Source organism: Eubalaena glacialis, chromosome 2 (assembly GCF_028564815.1).
Source record: "Eubalaena glacialis isolate mEubGla1 chromosome 2, mEubGla1.1.hap2.+ XY, whole genome shotgun sequence".
Lineage (NCBI taxonomy): Eukaryota > Metazoa > Chordata > Mammalia > Artiodactyla > Balaenidae > Eubalaena > Eubalaena glacialis.
In genome coordinates, this window is record NC_083717.1 from 97,118,796 (window position 1) to 97,137,913 (window position 19,118).

Sequence of the window (19,118 nt, forward strand, 5' to 3'; positions counted from 1 at the left end):
GAACAGTGCCGTTTTCAGGACTACAAATGAGCCTAGAAATAATCATATTAGGTAAAGTAAGTCAAAAGGGAATGACAAATATCCTATGATATCATTTATACATGTTATCCTAAGATTGCTACCAATGAACATATTTCCACAGAAAAAGACACTCACAGACTTACAAGACAAACGAATGGTTAGCCAAAATGAAAGTTGGGAGGATGGATAAATTAGGACTATGGGGCTAACATACATATACTAATGTATGTTAAATGTATATAAACATAAAACATATAAACTATATGAATTATATAATCACCAATACATATAAAATATATAATGACAAAACACCTACCAAATACCAAGGGAGGGCTACTCAACATTCTGTAAAACATACATGGTAACAGGATCCAAAGATGAACAGACATATGTAGGAATTATTGAGCAGATTCTGTACAGCCAGACAATCACAACACTCTAATCAAATTTACTCCAATAAGAAATAGAAATTAAATTTGAAAAACAAACAAAAGTAAGGAGACATAAACTTTTGGGGGGTTGTCCCAGCACATTCCCCTCTAATTTACAACCTCGGAACACTACGTCCAGGAAGACTCTGTTGCCCTAAAAACAAGAGTTGAGAACGTAATAATGCTGCCGCCTTGTGGCTGTTTCCCACAACAGCAGCTTTAAACCCAGTGCTAGTGGTTGCTTAATAGTCACAAGGATTGCAGGGCTGAAAATGACACCTGCCCTCAAAAAATGCCCTGGGGTAGGGAATAGGCAAGAAAATTCAACACATGACAAATTTTTCAAGAAGTCAATATGAAGAGGGAAGTTGCACTCACTCTTAAAAAAAAAGGAAAAGAAAAAAATGGACATGCCTAAAGCTCAGTATAAGGAATTATTAGCCACATGCAAACCCAACCTCCAAAAAGGTTTCAGCTCACACCAGTCAAATGACCATCAGCAGAAAGTCTACAGACTATACATGCTGAAGGGGATTTAGAGAACTGTGTACCATCTAGCTGCTGGTGGGATGTAATTGGTAACAGCACTAACGAAAACTGAATGGAGCTACTTTAAAAGGTAAAAATTGAGCTACCATATGATGCGGCAGGGCACCTTTTGGGCCTATAACCTAAGACCACCAGAATCGGAAAGACAGAGGCAGGCAAATGTGCACTGCCGCAATATTGAAATAGCCAAGATATGGAAGCCAAAAAAGGGTCCAAAAACAAATGAATGGACAAAGAAGAAGTGGTATATGGACAGAATGGAATATCAGTCACAAAAAAAATAAAAGAATGGCATATGCAGCACCACAGATGAGCCTAGAGGTAATCACACAACGTGAAGTAAGTCAGAATGCCAAAGACAAATGTCCTACGATATCACTTATGTTACCTGAAAATTCATAAAAATGAACATATTTCCATAGAGAAAGACAATCTCAGATTGAGAAGACAAACTTATGGTTAAGCCAAAGAAAAGGTGTGAGGAATGGATAAATTAGGATACTGGGCTTAACACACATATACTAATACATATAAAATATATAATCCCCAAAGCATATGGAATAGCAAGTGTGGTCTACTCAACACTCTGTAATAACCGACATGGAAAAGGACCCAAAGATCAATAGATGTATGTATATGTGTAAATGAACAAGGTTCTGTACACCTACAACAAAAGACATTTCTCAATCAAATTTGCTTGATAAAAACTACAACTTGAAGACACAAACAAGAATTAAGGAGGCTAAAACTTATGGGGGTTTGTCCTGGCACATTCCACTCTAATCTGCAACCTCAAAGCACAACTTGCAGCAAGGTTCTGTTTCCCTAGCAAGCAGAGTTGGCAACGTAGAAATGCTGCCACCCTAAGGCCGTTTCCTCAAACGACAGCTTTAAATCTATTGCTAATGGTCAATAATATTCACAAGGACTGCAGGGCTGTAAATGACTCATGCCCTCAAAAACTATCCTGGGGTAGGGAATGGCCATAAAAATCCAAACGGGGCAAATTTTTCAAGAAGCCAATTTGAAGTTGTGAGTTTAGCTCAATCTTAAAAAAACACGAAAAGGACATTGATAAACGCAAAACATCAGGAATTACTAGACGCAGGCAAATCCAATCTACACAAAGGTATCACCTCACACCAGTCAGAATGACCATCAGCACAAAGTCAACAAACAACAGATGTTGAAGAAGTTGTGGAGAATAGCGTAACCTCTCGGTCTAAGTGGGATGTAAACTGGTAACAGCCAATAATAGGAACAGAATGGCAGTGCGTTTAAAGGTAAAAATTGAGTCACCATATGATCCGAAAGGCCCACTATTGGTCCTGTCACCTGTAAAAGCCAGAATCGAAAAGACACGGGATGGAGAATCGTGTACCGCAGCAGTATTTACAATAGCCAAAACGTGGAAGCAAACAAAATGTCCATCAACAGATAAATGGACAAAGAAGAAGTGGTATACGTACCGAATGGAATACTAGACTCAGGAAAAAAATGAACAGTGCCGTTTTCAGGACTACAAATGAGCCTAGAAATAATCATATTAGGTAAAGTAAGTCAAAAGGGAATGACAAATATCCTATGATATCATTTATACATGTTATCCTAAGATTGCTACCAATGAACATATTTCCACAGAAAAAGACACTCACAGACTTACAAGACAAACGAATGGTTAGCCAAAATGAAAGTTGGGAGGATGGATAAATTAGGACTATGGGGCTAACATACATATACTAATGTATGTTAAATGTATATAAACATAAAACATATAAACTATATGAATTATATAATCACCAATACATATAAAATATATAATGACAAAACACCTACCAAATACCAAGGGAGGGCTACTCAACATTCTGTAAAACATACATGGTAACAGGATCCAAAGATGAACAGACATATGTAGGAATTATTGAGCAGATTCTGTACAGCCAGACAATCACAACACTCTAATCAAATTTACTCCAATAAGAAATAGAAATTAAATTTGAAAAACAAACAAAAGTAAGGAGACATAAACTTTTGGGGGCTTGTCCCAGCACATTCCCCTCTAATTTACAACCTCGGAACACTACGTCCAGGAAGACTCTGTTGCCCTAAAAACAAGAGTTGAGAACGTAATAATGCTGCCGCCGTGTGGCTGTTTCCCACAACAGCAGCTTTAAACCCAGTGCTAGTGGTTGCTTAATAGTCACAAGGATTGCAGGGCTGAAAATGACACCTGCCCTCAAAAAATGTCCTGGGGTAGGGAATAGGCAAGAAAATTCAACACATGACAAATTTTTCAAGAAGTCAATATGAAGAGGGAAGTTGCACTCACTCTTTAAAAAAAAGGAAAAGAAAAAAATGGACATGCCTAAAGCTCAGTATAAGGAATTATTAGCCACATGCAAACCCAACCTCCAAAAAGGTTTCAGCTCACACCAGTCAAATGACCATCAGCAGAAAGTCTACAGACTATACATGCTGAAGGGGATTTAGAGAACTGTGTACCATCTAGCTGCTGGTGGGATGTAATTGGTAACAGCACTAACGAAAACTGAATGGAGCTACTTTAAAAGGTAAAAATTGAGCTACCATATGATGCGGCAGGGCACCTTTTGGGCCTATAACCTAAGACCACCAGAATCGGAAAGACAGAGGCAGGCAAATGTGCACTGCCGCAATATTGAAATAGCCAAGATATGGAAGCCAAAAAAGGGTCCAAAAACAAATGAATGGACAAAGAAGAAGTGGTATATGGACAGAATGGAATATCAGTCACAAAAAAAATAAAAGAATGGCATATGCAGCACCACAGATGAGCCTAGAGATAATCACACAACGTGAAGTAAGTCAGAATGCCAAAGACAAATGTCCTACGATATCACTTATGTTACCTGAAAATTCATAAAAATGAACATATTTCCATAGAGAAAGACAATCTCAGATTGAGAAGACAAACTTATGGTTAAGCCAAAGAAAAGGTGTGAGGAATGGATAAATTAGGATACTGGGCTTAACACACATATACTAATACATATAAAATATATAATCCCCAAAGCATATGGAATAGCAAGTGTGGTCTACTCAACACTCTGTAATAACCGACATGGAAAAGGACCCAAAGATCAATAGATGTATGTATATGTGTAAATGAACAAGGTGCTGTACACCTAGAACAAAAGACATTTCTCAATCAAATTTGCTTGATAAAAACTACAACTTGAAGACACAAACAAGAATTAAGGAGGCTAAAACTTATGGGGGTTTGTCCTGGCACATTCCACTCTAATCTGCAACCTCAAAGCACAACTTGCAGCAAGGTTCTGTTTCCCTAGCAAGCAGAGTTGGCAACGTAGAAATGCTGCCACCCTAAGGCCGTTTCCTCAAACGACAGCTTTAAATCTATTGCTAATGGTCAATAATATTCACAAGGACTGCAGGGCTGTAAATGACTCATGCCCTCAAAAACTATTCTGGGGTAGGGAATGGCCATAAAAATCCAAACGGGGCAAATTTTTCAAGAAGCCAATTTGAAGTTGTGAGTTTAGCTCAATCTTAAAAAAACACGAAAAGGACATTGATAAACGCAAAACATCAGGAATTACTAGACGCAGGCAAATCCAATCTACACAAAGGTATCACCTCACACCAGTCAGAATGACCATCAGCACAAAGTCAACAAACAACAGATGTTGAAGAAGTTGTGGAGAATAGCGTAACCTCTCGGTCTAAGTGGGATGTAAACTGGTAACAGCCAATAATAGGAACAGAATGACAGTGCGTTTATAGGTAAAAATGAGTCACCATATGATCCGAAAGGCCCACTATTGGTCCTGTCACCTGTAGAAGCCAGAATCGAAAAGACACGGGATGGAGAATCGTGTACCGCAGCAGTATTTACAATAGCCAAAACGTGGAAGCAAACAAAATGTCCATCAACAGATAAATGGACAAAGAGGAAGTGGTATACATACCGAATGGAATACTAGACTCAGGAAAAAAATGAACAGTGCCGTTTTCAGGACTACAAATGAGCCTAGAAATAATCATATTAGGTAAAGTAAGTCAAAAGGGAATGACAAATATCCTATGATATCATTTATACATGTTATCCTAAGATTGCTACCAATGAACATATTTCCACAGAAAAAGACACTCACAGACTTACAAGACAAACGAATGGTTAGCCAAAATGAAAGTTGGGAGGATGGATAAATTAGGACTATGGGGCTAACATACATATACTAATGTATGTTAAATGTATATAAACATAAAACATATAAACTATATGAATTATATAATCACCAATACATATAAAATATATAATGACAAAACACCTACCAAATACCAAGGGAGGGCTACTCAACATTCTGTAAAACATACATGGTAACAGGATCCAAAGATGAACAGACATATGTAGGAATTATTGAGCAGATTCTGTACAGCCAGACAATCACAACACTCTAATCAAATTTACTCCAATAAGAAATAGAAATTAAATTTGAAAAACAAACAAAAGTAAGGAGACATAAACTTTTGGGGGCTTGTCCCAGCACATTCCCCTCTAATTTACAACGTCGGAACACTACGTCCAGGAAGACTCTGTTGCCCTAAAAACAAGAGTTGAGAACGTAATAATGCTGCCGCCTTGTGGCTGTTTCCCACAACAGCAGCTTTAAACCCAGTGCTAGTGGTTGCTTAATAGTCACAAGGATTGCAGGGCTGAAAATGACACCTGCCCACAAAAAATGCCCTGGGGTAGGGAATAGGCAAGAAAATTCAACACATGACAAATTTTTCAAGAAGTCAATATGAAGAGGGAAGTTGCACTCACTCTTTAAAAAAAAGGAAAAGAAAAAAATGGACATGCCTAAAGCTCAGTATAAGGAATTATTAGCCACATGCAAACCCAACCTCCAAAAAGGTTTCAGCTCACACCAGTCAAATGACCATCAGCAGAAAGTCTACAGACTATACATGCTGAAGGGGATTTAGAGAACTGTGTACCATCTAGCTGCTGGTGGGATGTAATTGGTAACAGCACTAACGAAAACTGAATGGAGCTACTTTAAAAGGTAAAAATTGAGCTACCATATGATGCGGCAGGGCACCTTTTGGGCCTATAACCTAAGACCACCAGAATCGGAAAGACAGAGGCAGGCAAATGTGCACTGCCGCAATATTGAAATAGCCAAGATATGGAAGCCAAAAAAGGGTCCAAAAACAAATGAATGGACAAAGAAGAAGTGGTATATGGACAGAATGGAATATCAGTCACAAAAAAAATAAAAGAATGGCATATGCAGCACCACAGATGAGCCTAGAGATAATCACACAACGTGAAGTAAGTCAGAATGCCAAAGACAAATGTCCTACGATATCACTTATGTTACCTGAAAATTCATAAAAATGAACATATTTCCATAGAGAAAGACAATCTCAGATTGAGAAGACAAACTTATGGTTAAGCCAAAGAAAAGGTGTGAGGAATGGATAAATTAGGATACTGGGCTTAACACACATATACTAATACATATAAAATATATAATCCCCAAAGCATATGGAATAGCAAGTGTGGTCTACTCAACACTCTGTAATAACCGACATGGAAAAGGACCCAAAGATCAATAGATGTATGTATATGTGTAAATGAACAAGGTGCTGTACACCTAGAACAAAAGACATTTCTCAATCAAATTTGCTTGATAAAAACTACAACTTGAAGACACAAACAAGAATTAAGGAGGCTAAAACTTATGGGGGTTTGTCCTGGCACATTCCACTCTAATCTGCAACCTCAAAGCACAACTTGCAGCAAGGTTCTGTTTCCCTAGCAAGCAGAGTTGGCAACGTAGAAATGCTGCCACCCTAAGGCCGTTTCCTCAAACGACAGCTTTAAATCTATTGCTAATGGTCAATAATATTCACAAGGACTGCAGGGCTGTAAATGACTCATGCCCTCAAAAACTATCCTGGGGTAGGGAATGGCCATAAAAATCCAAACGGGGCAAATTTTTCAAGAAGCCAATTTGAAGTTGTGAGTTTAGCTCAATCTTAAAAAAACACGAAAAGGACATTGATAAACGCAAAACATCAGGAATTACTAGACGCAGGCAAATCCAATCTACACAAAGGTATCACCTCACACCAGTCAGAATGACCATCAGCACAAAGTCAACAAACAACAGATGTTGAAGAAGTTGTGGAGAATAGCGTAACCTCTCGGTCTAAGTGGGATGTAAACTGGTAACAGCCAATAATAGGAACAGAATGACAGTGCGTTTAAAGGTAAAAATGAGTCACCATATGATCCGAAAGGCCCACTATTGGTCCTGTCACCTGTAAAAGCCAGAATCGAAAAGACACGGGATGGAGAATCGTGTACCGCAGCAGTATTTACAATAGCCAAAACGTGGAAGCAAACAAAATGTCCATCAACAGATAAATGGACAAAGAAGAAGTGGTATACATACCGAATGGAATACTAGACTCAGGAAAAAAATGAACAGTGCCGTTTTCAGGACTACAAATGAGCCTAGAAATAATCATATTAGGTAAAGTAAGTCAAAAGGGAATGACAAATATCCTATGATATCATTTATACATGTTATCCTAAGATTGCTACCAATGAACATATTTCCACAGAAAAAGACACTCACAGACTTACAAGACAAACGAATGGTTAGCCAAAATGAAAGTTGGGAGGATGGATAAATTAGGACTATGGGGCTAACATACATATACTAATGTATGTTAAATGTATATAAACATAAAACATATAAACTATATGAATTATATAATCACCAATACATATAAAATATATAATGACAAAACACCTACCAAATACCAAGGGAGGGCTACTCAACATTCTGTAAAACATACATGGTAACAGGATCCAAAGATGAACAGACATATGTAGGAATTATTGAGCAGATTCTGTACAGCCAGACAATCACAACACTCTAATCAAATTTACTCCAATAAGAAATAGAAATTAAATTTGAAAAACAAACAAAAGTAAGGAGACATAAACTTTTGGGGGCTTGTCCCAGCACATTCCCCTCTAATTTACAACGTCGGAACACTACGTCCAGGAAGACTCTGTTGCCCTAAAAACAAGAGTTGAGAACGTAATAATGCTGCCGCCTTGTGGCTGTTTCCCACAACAGCAGCTTTAAACCCAGTGCTAGTGGTTGCTTAATAGTCACAAGGATTGCAGGGCTGAAAATGACACCTGCCCACAAAAAATGCCCTGGGGTAGGGAATAGGCAAGAAAATTCAACACATGACAAATTTTTCAAGAAGTCAATATGAAGAGGGAAGTTGCACTCACTCTTTAAAAAAAAGGAAAAGAAAAAAATGGACATGCCTAAAGCTCAGTATAAGGAATTATTAGCCACATGGAAACCCAACCTCCAAAAAGGTTTCAGCTCACACCAGTCAAATGACCATCAGCAGAAAGTCTACAGACTGTACATGCTGAAGGGGATTTAGAGAACTGTGTACCAACTAGCTGCTGGTGGGATGTAATTGGTAACAGCACTAACGAAAACTGAATGGAGCTACTTTAAAAGGTAAAAATTGAGCTACCATATGATGCGGCAGGGCACCTTTTGGGCCTATAACCTAAGACCACCAGAATCGGAAAGACAGAGGCAGGCAAATGTGCACTGCCGCAATATTGAAATAGCCAAGATATGGAAGCCAAAAAAGGGTCCAAAAACAAATGAATGGACAAAGAAGAAGTGGTATATGGACAGAATGGAATATCAGTCACAAAAAAAATAAAAGAATGGCATATGCAGCACCACAGATGAGCCTAGAGATAATCACACAACGTGAAGTAAGTCAGAATGCCAAAGACAAATGTCCTACGATATCACTTATGTTACCTGAAAATTCATAAAAATGAACATATTTCCATAGAGAAAGACAATCTCAGATTGAGAAGACAAACTTATGGTTAAGCCAAAGAAAAGGTGTGAGGAATGGATAAATTAGGATACTGGGCTTAACACACATATACTAATACATATAAAATATATAATCCCCAAAGCATATGGAATAGCAAGTGTGGTCTACTCAACACTCTGTAATAACCGACATGGAAAAGGACCCAAAGATCAATAGATGTATGTATATGTGTAAATGAACAAGGTTCTGTACACCTAGAACAAAAGACATTTTTCAATCAAATTTGCTTGATAAAAACTACAACTTGAAGACACAAACAAGAATTAAGGAGGCTAAAACTTATGGGGGTTTGTCCTGGCACATTCCACTCTAATCTGCAACCTCAAAGCACAACTTGCAGCAAGGTTCTGTTTCCCTAGCAAGCAGAGTTGGCAACGTAGAAATGCTGCCACCCTAAGGCCGTTTCCTCAAACGACAGCTTTAAATCTATTGCTAATGGTCAATAATATTCACAAGGACTGCAGGGCTGTAAATGACTCATGCCCTCAAAAACTATCCTGGGGTAGGGAATGGCCATAAAAATCCAAACGGGGCAAATTTTTCAAGAAGCCAATTTGAAGTTGTGAGTTTAGCTCAATCTTAAAAAAACACGAAAAGGACATTGATAAACGCAAAACATCAGGAATTACTAGACGCAGGCAAATCCAATCTACACAAAGGTATCACCTCACACCAGTCAGAATGACCATCAGCACAAAGTCAACAAACAACAGATGTTGAAGAAGTTGTGGAGAATAGCGTAACCTCTCGGTCTAAGTGGGATGTAAACTGGTAACAGCCAATAATAGGAACAGAATGGCAGTGCGTTTAAAGGTAAAAATTGGGTCACCATATGATCCGAAAAGCCCACTATTGGTCCTGTCACCTGTAAAAGCCAGAATCGAAAAGACACGGGATGGAGAATCGTGTACCGCAGCAGTATTTACAATAGCCAAAACGTGGAAGCAAACAAAATGTCCATCAACAGATAAATGGACAAAGAAGAAGTGGTATACGTACCGAATGGAATACTAGACTCAGGAAAAAAATGAACAGTGCCGTTTTCAGGACTACAAATGAGCCTAGAAATAATCATATTAGGTAAAGTAAGTCAAAAGGGAATGACAAATATCCTATGATATCATTTATACATGTTATCCTAAGATTGCTACCAATGAACATATTTCCACAGAAAAAGACACTCACAGACTTACAAGACAAACGAATGGTTAGCCAAAATGAAAGTTGGGAGGATGGATAAATTAGGACTATGGGGCTAACATACATATACTAATGTATGTTAAATGTATATAAACATAAAACATATAAACTATATGAATTATATAATCACCAATACATATAAAATATATAATGACAAAACACCTACCAAATACCAAGGGAGGGCTACTCAACATTCTGTAAAACATACATGGTAACAGGATCCAAAGATGAACAGACATATGTAGGAATTATTGAGCAGATTCTGTACAGCCAGACAATCACAACACTCTAATCAAATTTACTCCAATAAGAAATACAAATTAAATTTGAAAAACAAACAAAAGTAAGGAGACATAAACTTTTGGGGGCTTGTCCCAGCACATTCCCCTCTAATTTACAACCTCGGAACACTACGTCCAGGAAGACTCTGTTGCCCTAAAAACAAGAGTTGAGAACGTAATAATGCTGCCGCCTTGTGGCTGTTTCCCACAACAGCAGCTTTAAACCCAGTGCTAGTGGTTGCTTAATAGTCACAAGGATTGCAGGGCTGAAAATGACACCTGCCCTCAAAAAATGCCCTGGGGTAGGGAATAGGCAAGAAAATTCAACACATGACAAATTTTTCAAGAAGTCAATATGAAGAGGGAAGTTGCACTCACTCTTTAAAAAAAAGGAAAAGAAAAAAATGGACATGCCTAAAGCTCAGTATAAGGAATTATTAGCCACATGCAAACCCAACCTCCAAAAAGGTTTCAGCTCACACCAGTCAAATGACCATCAGCAGAAAGTCTACAGACTATACATGCTGAAGGGGATTTAGAGAACTGTGTACCATCTAGCTGCTGGTGGGATGTAATTGGTAACAGCACTAACGAAAACTGAATGGAGCTACTTTAAAAGGTAAAAATTGAGCTACCATATGATGCGGCAGGGCACCTTTTGGGCCTATAACCTAAGACCACCAGAATCGGAAAGACAGAGGCAGGCAAATGTGCACTGCCGCAATATTGAAATAGCCAAGATATGGAAGCCAAAAAAGGGTCCAAAAACAAATGAATGGACAAAGAAAAAGTGGTATACGGACAGAATGGAATAGTAACCTCGGTAAAAAAATGAACAATGCCATTTTGAGGAATACAGATGAGCGTAGAAATAATCATATTAGGTTAAGTAAGTCACAAGGGAATGACAAATATCCTATGATATCATTTATACATGTTATCCTAAGACTGCTACCAATGAACGTATTTCCACAAAAAAAGACAACACCCACTTATACAACAAACTAATGGTTAACCAAAATGAAAGGTGGGAGGATGGATAAATTAGGATTATGGGGCTAACATACATATACTAATGTATGTTAAATGTATATAAACATATAATATATAAACTCTATGAATTATATAATCACCAATACATATAAAATATATAATGAGTAAACACCTACCAAATACCGAGGGAGGTCTACTCAACATTCTGAATAACATACATGGTAACAGGATCCGAAGATGAACAGACATATGTATGAATCATTGAGCACATTCTGTACAGCCAGACAATCACAACACTCTAATCAAAATTACTCCGATAAGAAATATAAATTAAATTTAAAAAAACAAACATAAGTAAGGAGACATAAACTTCTGGGGGCTTCTCCCAGCACATTCCCCTCTAATTTACAACTTCGGAACACTACCTCCAGGAAGATTCTGTTACCCGAGTAACAAGAGGTGAGAACGTAACAATGCTGCCGCCTTGTGGCTGTTTCCCACAACAGCAGCTTTAAACCCAGTGCTAATGGTTGCTTAATAGTCACAAGGACTGCAGGGCTGTAAATGACACCTGCTCACAAAAAATGCCCTGGGGTAGGGAATAGGCAAGGAAATTCAACACATGACAAATTTTTGAAGAAGGCAATATGAAGAGGGAAGTTGTACTCAATCTTTAAAAAAAAGGAAAAGAAAAAAATGGACATGCCTAAAGCTCAGTATAAGGAATTATTAGCCACATGCAAACCCAACCTCCAAAAAGGTTTCAGCTCACACCAGTCAAATGACCATCAGCAGAAAGTCTACAGACTATACATGCTGAAGGGGATTTAGAGAACTGTGTACCATCTAGCTGCTGGTGGGATGTAATTGGTAACAGCACTAACGAAAACTGAATGGAGCTACTTTAAAAGGTAAAAATTGAGCTACCATATGATGCGGCAGGGCACCTTTTGGGCCTATAACCTAAGACCACCAGAATCGGAAAGACAGAGGCAGGCAAATGTGCACTGCCGCAATATTGAAATAGCCAAGATATGGAAGCCAAAAAAGGGTCCAAAAACAAATGAATGGACAAAGAAGAAGTGGTATATGGACAGAATGGAATATCAGTCACAAAAAAAATAAAAGAATGGCATATGCAGCACCACAGATGAGCCTAGAGATAATCACACAACGTGAAGTAAGTCAGAATGCCAAAGACAAATGTCCTACGATATCACTTATGTTACCTGAAAATTCATAAAAATGAACATATTTCCATAGAGAAAGACAATCTCAGATTGAGAAGACAAACTTATGGTTAAGCCAAAGAAAAGGTGTGAGGAATGGATAAATTAGGATACTGGGCTTAACACACATATACTAATACATATAAAATATATAATCCCCAAAGCATATGGAATAGCAAGTGTGGTCTACTCAACACTCTGTAATAACCGACATGGAAAAGGACCCAAAGATCAATAGATGTATGTATATGTGTAAATGAACAAGGTTCTGTACACCTAGAACAAAAGACATTTCTCAATCAAATTTGCTTGATAAAAACTACAACTTGAAGACACAAACAAGAATTAAGGAGGCTAAAACTTATGGGGGTTTGTCCTGGCACATTCCACTCTAATCTGCAACCTCAAAGCACAACTTGCAGCAAGGTTCTGTTTCCCTAGCAAGCAGAGTTGGCAACGTAGAAATGCTGCCACCCTAAGGCCGTTTCCTCAAACGACAGCTTTAAATCTATTGCTAATGGTCAATAATATTCACAAGGACTGCAGGGCTGTAAATGACTCATGCCCTCAAAAACTATCCTGGGGTAGGGAATGGCCATAAAAATCCAAACGGGGCAAATTTTTCAAGAAGCCAATTTGAAGTTGTGAGTTTAGCTCAATCTTAAAAAAACACGAAAAGGACATTGATAAACGCAAAACATCAGGAATTACTAGACGCAGGCAAATCCAATCTACACAAAGGTATCACCTCACACCAGTCAGAATGACCATCAGCACAAAGTCAACAAACAACAGATGTTGAAGAAGTTGTGGAGAAGAGCGTAACCTCTCGGTCTAAGTGGGATGTAAACTGGTAACAGCCAATAATAGGAACAGAATGGCAGTGCGTTTAAAGGTAAAAATTGGGTCACCATATGATCCGAAAAGCCCACTATTGGTCCTGTCACCTGTAAAAGCCAGAATCGAAAAGACACGGGATGGAGAATCGTGTACCGCAGCAGTATTTACAATAGCCAAAACGTGGAAGCAAACAAAATGTCCATCAACAGATAAATGGACAAAGAAGAAGTGGTATACGTACCGAATGGAATACTAGACTCAGGAAAAAAATGAACAGTGCCGTTTTCAGGACTACAAATGAGCCTAGAAATAATCATATTAGGTAAAGTAAGTCAAAAGGGAATGACAAATATCCTATGATATCATTTATACATGTTATCCTAAGATTGCTACCAATGAACATATTTCCACAGAAAAAGACACTCACAGACTTACAAGACAAACGAATGGTTAGCCAAAATGAAAGTTGGGAGGATGGATAAATTAGGACTATGGGGCTAACATACATATACTAATGTATGTTAAATGTATATAAACATAAAACATATAAACTATATGAATTATATAATCACCAATACATATAAAATATATAATGACAAAACACCTACCAAATACCAAGGGAGGGCTACTCAACATTCTGTAAAACATACATGGTAACAGGATCCAAAGATGAACAGACATATGTAGGAATTATTGAGCAGATTCTGTACAGCCAGACAATCACAACACTCTAATCAAATTTACTCCAATAAGAAATACAAATTAAATTTGAAAAACAAACAAAAGTAAGGAGACATAAACTTTTGGGGGCTTGTCCCAGCACATTCCCCTCTAATTTACAACGTCGGAACACTACGTCCAGGAAGACTCTGTTGCCCTAAAAACAAGAGTTGAGAACGTAATAATGCTGCCGCCTTGTGGCTGTTTCCCACAACAGCAGCTTTAAACCCAGTGCTAGTGGTTGCTTAATAGTCACAAGGATTGCAGGGCTGAAAATGACACCTGCCCTCAAAAAATGCCCTGGGGTAGGGAATAGGCAAGAAAATTCAACACATGACAAATTTTTCAAGAAGTCAATATGAAGAGGGAAGTTGCACTCACTCTTTAAAAAAAAGGAAAAGAAAAAAATGGACATGCCTAAAGCTCAGTATAAGGAATTATTAGCCACATGCAAACCCAACCTCCAAAAAGGTTTCAGCTCACACCAGTCAAATGACCATCAGCAGAAAGTCTACAGACTATACATGCTGAAGGGGATTTAGAGAACTGTGTACCATCTAGCTGCTGGTGGGATGTAATTGGTAACAGCACTAACGAAAACTGAATGGAGCTACTTTAAAAGGTAAAAATTGAGCTACCATATGATGCGGCAGGGCACCTTTTGGGCCTATAACCTAAGAGCACCAGAATCGGAAAGACAGAGGCAGGCAAATGTGCACTGCTGCAATATTGAAATAGCCAAGATATGGAAGCCAAAAAAGGGTCCAAAAACAAATGAATGGACAAAGAAAAAGTGGTATACGGACAGAATGGAATAGTAACCTCGGTAAAAAAATGAACAATGCCATTTTGAGGAATACAGATGAGCGTAGAAATAATCATATTAGGTTAAGTAAGTCACAAGGGAATGACAAATATCCTATGATATCATTTATACATGTTATCCTAAGACTGCTACCAATGAACGTATTTCCACAAAAAAAGACAACACCCACTTATACAACAAACTAATGGTTAACCAAAATGAAAGGTGGGAGGATGGATAAATTAGGATTATGGGGCTAACATACATATACTAATGTATGTTAAATGTATATAAACATATAATATATAAACTCTATGAATTATATAATCACCAATACATATAAAATATATAATGAGTAAACACCTACCAAATACCGAGGGAGGTCTACTCAACATTCTGAATAACATACATGGTAACAGGATCCGAAGATGAACAGACATATGTATGAATCATTGAGCACATTCTGTACAGCCAGACAATCACAACACTCTAATCAAAATTACTCCGATAAGAAATATAAATTAAATTTAAAAAAACAAACATAAGTAAGGAGACATAAACTTCTGGGGGCTTGTCCCAGCACATTCCCCTCTAATTTACAACCTCGGAACACTACCTCCAGGAAGATTCTGTTACCCGAGTAACAAGAGGTGAGAACGTAACAATGCTGCCGCCTTGTGGCTGTTTCCCACAACAGCAGCTTTAAACCCAGTGCTAATGGTTGCTTAATAGTCACAAGGACTGCAGGGCTGTAAATGACACCTGCCCACAAAAAATGCCCTGGGGTAGGGAATAGGCAAGGAAATTCAACACATGACAAATTTTTGAAGAAGGCAATATGAAGAGGGAAGTTGTACTCAATCTTTAAAAAAAAGGAGAAGAAAAAAAAGGGCATGCCTAAAGCTCAGTATACGGAATTATTAGCCACATGCAAATCCAACCTCCAAAAAGATTTCAGCTCACACCAGTGAAATGACCATCAGCAAAAAGTCTACAAACTATAAATGCTGCAGTGGTTTTAGAGAACTCTGTACCTTCTAGCTGTTGGTGGGATGTAATTGGTAACAGCACTAATGAAAACTGAATGGAGCTGCTTTCAAAGGTAAAAATTGAGCTACCATATGATGCGGCAGGGCACCTTTTGGGCCTATAACCTAAGACCACCAGAATAGGAAAGACAGAGGCAGGCAAATGTGCACTGCCGCAATATTGAAATAGCCAAGATATGGAAGCCAAAAAAGGGTCCAAAAACAAATGAATGGACAAAGAAAAAGTGGTATACGGACAGAATGGAATAGTAACCTCGGTAAAAAAATGAACAATGCCATTTTGAGGAATACAGATGAGCGTAGAAATAATCATATTAGGTTAAGTAAGTCACAAGGGAATGACAAATATCCTATGATATCATTTATACATGTTATCCTAAGACTGCTACCAATGAACGTATTTCCACAAAAAAAGACAACACCCACTTATACAACAAACTAATGGTTAACCAAAATGAAAGGTGGGAGGATGGATAAATTAGGATTATGGGGCTAACATACATATACTAATGTATGTTAAATGTATATAAACATATAATATATAAACTCTATGAATTATATAATCACCAATACATATAAAATATATAATGAGTAAACACCTACCAAATACCGAGGGAGGTCTACTCAACATTCTGAATAACATACATGGTAACAGGATCCGAAGATGAACAGACATATGTATGAATCATTGAGCACATTCTGTACAGCCAGACAATCACAACACTCTAATCAAAATTACTCCGATAAGAAATATAAATTAAATTTAAAAAAACAAACATAAGTAAGGAGACATAAACTTCTGGGGGCTTCTCCCAGCACATTCCCCTCTAATTTACAACTTCGGAACACTACCTCCAGGAAGATTCTGTTACCCGAGTAACAAGAGGTGAGAACGTAACAATGCTGCCGCCTTGTGGCTGTTTCCCACAACAGCAGCTTTAAACCCAGTGCTAATGGTTGCTTAATAGTCACAAGGACTGCAGGGCTGTAAATGACACCTGCTCACAAAAAATGCCCTGGGGTAGGGAATAGGCAAGGAAATTCAACACATGACAAATTTTTGAAGAAGGCAATATGAAGAGGGAAGTTGTACTCAATCTTTAAAAAAAAGGAGAAGAAAAAAAAGGGCATGCCTAAAGCTCAGTATACGGAATTATTAGCCACATGCAAATCCAACCTCCAAAAAGATTTCAGCTCACACCAGTGAAATGACCATCAGCAAAAAGTCTACAAACTATAAATGCTGCAGTGGTTTTAGAGAACTCTGTACCTTCTAGCTGTTGGTGGGATGTAATTGGTAACAGCACTAATGAAAACTGAATGGAGCTGCTTTCAAAGGTAAAAATTGAGCTACCATATGATGCGGCAGGGCACCTTTTGGGCCTATAACCTAAGACCACCAGAATAGGAAAGACAGAGGCAGGCAAATGTGCACTGCAGCAATATTGAAATAGCCAAGACATGGAAGCAAAAATAAGGTCCATAAACAGATGAATGGACAAAGAAGAAGTGGTATATGGACAGAATGGAATATCAGTCACAAAAAAATAAAAGAATGGCATATGCAGCACCACAGATGAGCCTAGAGATAATCACACAACGTGAAGTAAGTCAGAATGCCAAAGACAAATGTCCTACGATATCACTTATGTTACCTGAAAATTCATAAAAATGAACATATTTCCATAGAGAAAGACAATCTCAGATTGAGAAGACAAACTTATGGTTAAGCCAAAGAAAAGGTGTGAGGAATGGATAAATTAGGATACTGGGCTTAACACACATATACTAATACATATAAAATATATAATCCCCAAAGCATATGGAATAGCAAGTGTGGTCTACTCAACACTCTGTAATAACCGACATGGAAAAGGACCCAAAGATCAATAGATGTATGTATATGTGTAAATGAACAAGGTTCTGTACACCTAGAACAAAAGACATTTCTCAATCAAATTTGCTTGATAAAAACTACAACTTGAAGACACAAACAAGAATTAAGGAGGCTAAAACTTATGGGGGTTTGTCCTGGCACATTCCACTCTAATCTGCAACCTCAAAGCACAACTTGCAGCAAGGTTCTGTTTCCCTAGCAAGCAGAGTTGGCAACGTAGAAATGCTGCCACCCTAAGGCCGTTTCCTCAAACGACAGCTTTAAATCTATTGCTAATGGTCAATAATATTCACAAGGACTGCAGGGCTGTAAATGACTCATGCCCTCAAAAACTATCCTGGGGTAGGGAATGGCCATAAAAATCCAAACGGGGCAAATTTTTCAAGAAGCCAATTTGAAGTTGTGAGTTTAGCTCAATCTTAAAAAAACACGAAAAGGACATTGATAAACACAAAACATCAGGAATTACTAGACGCAGGCAAATCCAATCTACACAAAGGTATCACCTCACACCAGTCAGAATGACCATCAGCACAAAGTCAACAAACAACAGATGTTGAAGAAGTTGTGGAGAATAGCGTAACCTCTCGGTCTAAGTGGGATGTAAACTGGTAACAGCCAATAATAGGAACAGAATGACAGTGCGTTTAAAGGTAAAAATGAGTCACCATATGATCCGGAAGGCCCACTATTGGGCCTGTCACCTGTAAAAGCCAGAATCGAAAAGACACGGGATGGAGAATCGTGTACTGCAGCAGTATTTACAATAGCCAAAACGTGGAAGCAAACAAAATGTCCATCAACAGATAAATGGACAAAGAAGAAGTGGTATACGTACCGAATGGAATACTAGACTCAGGAAAAAAATGAACAGTGCCGTTTTCAGGACTACAAATGAGCCTAGAAATAATCATATTAGGTAAAGTAAGTCAAAAGGGAATGACAAATATCCTATGATATCATTTATACATGTTATCCTAAGATTGCTACCAATGAACATATTTCCACAGAAAAAGACACTCACAGACTTACAAGACAAACGAATGGTTAGCCAAAATGAAAGTTGGGAGGATGGATAAATTAGGACTATGGGGCTAACATACATATACTAATGTATGTTAAATGTATATAAACA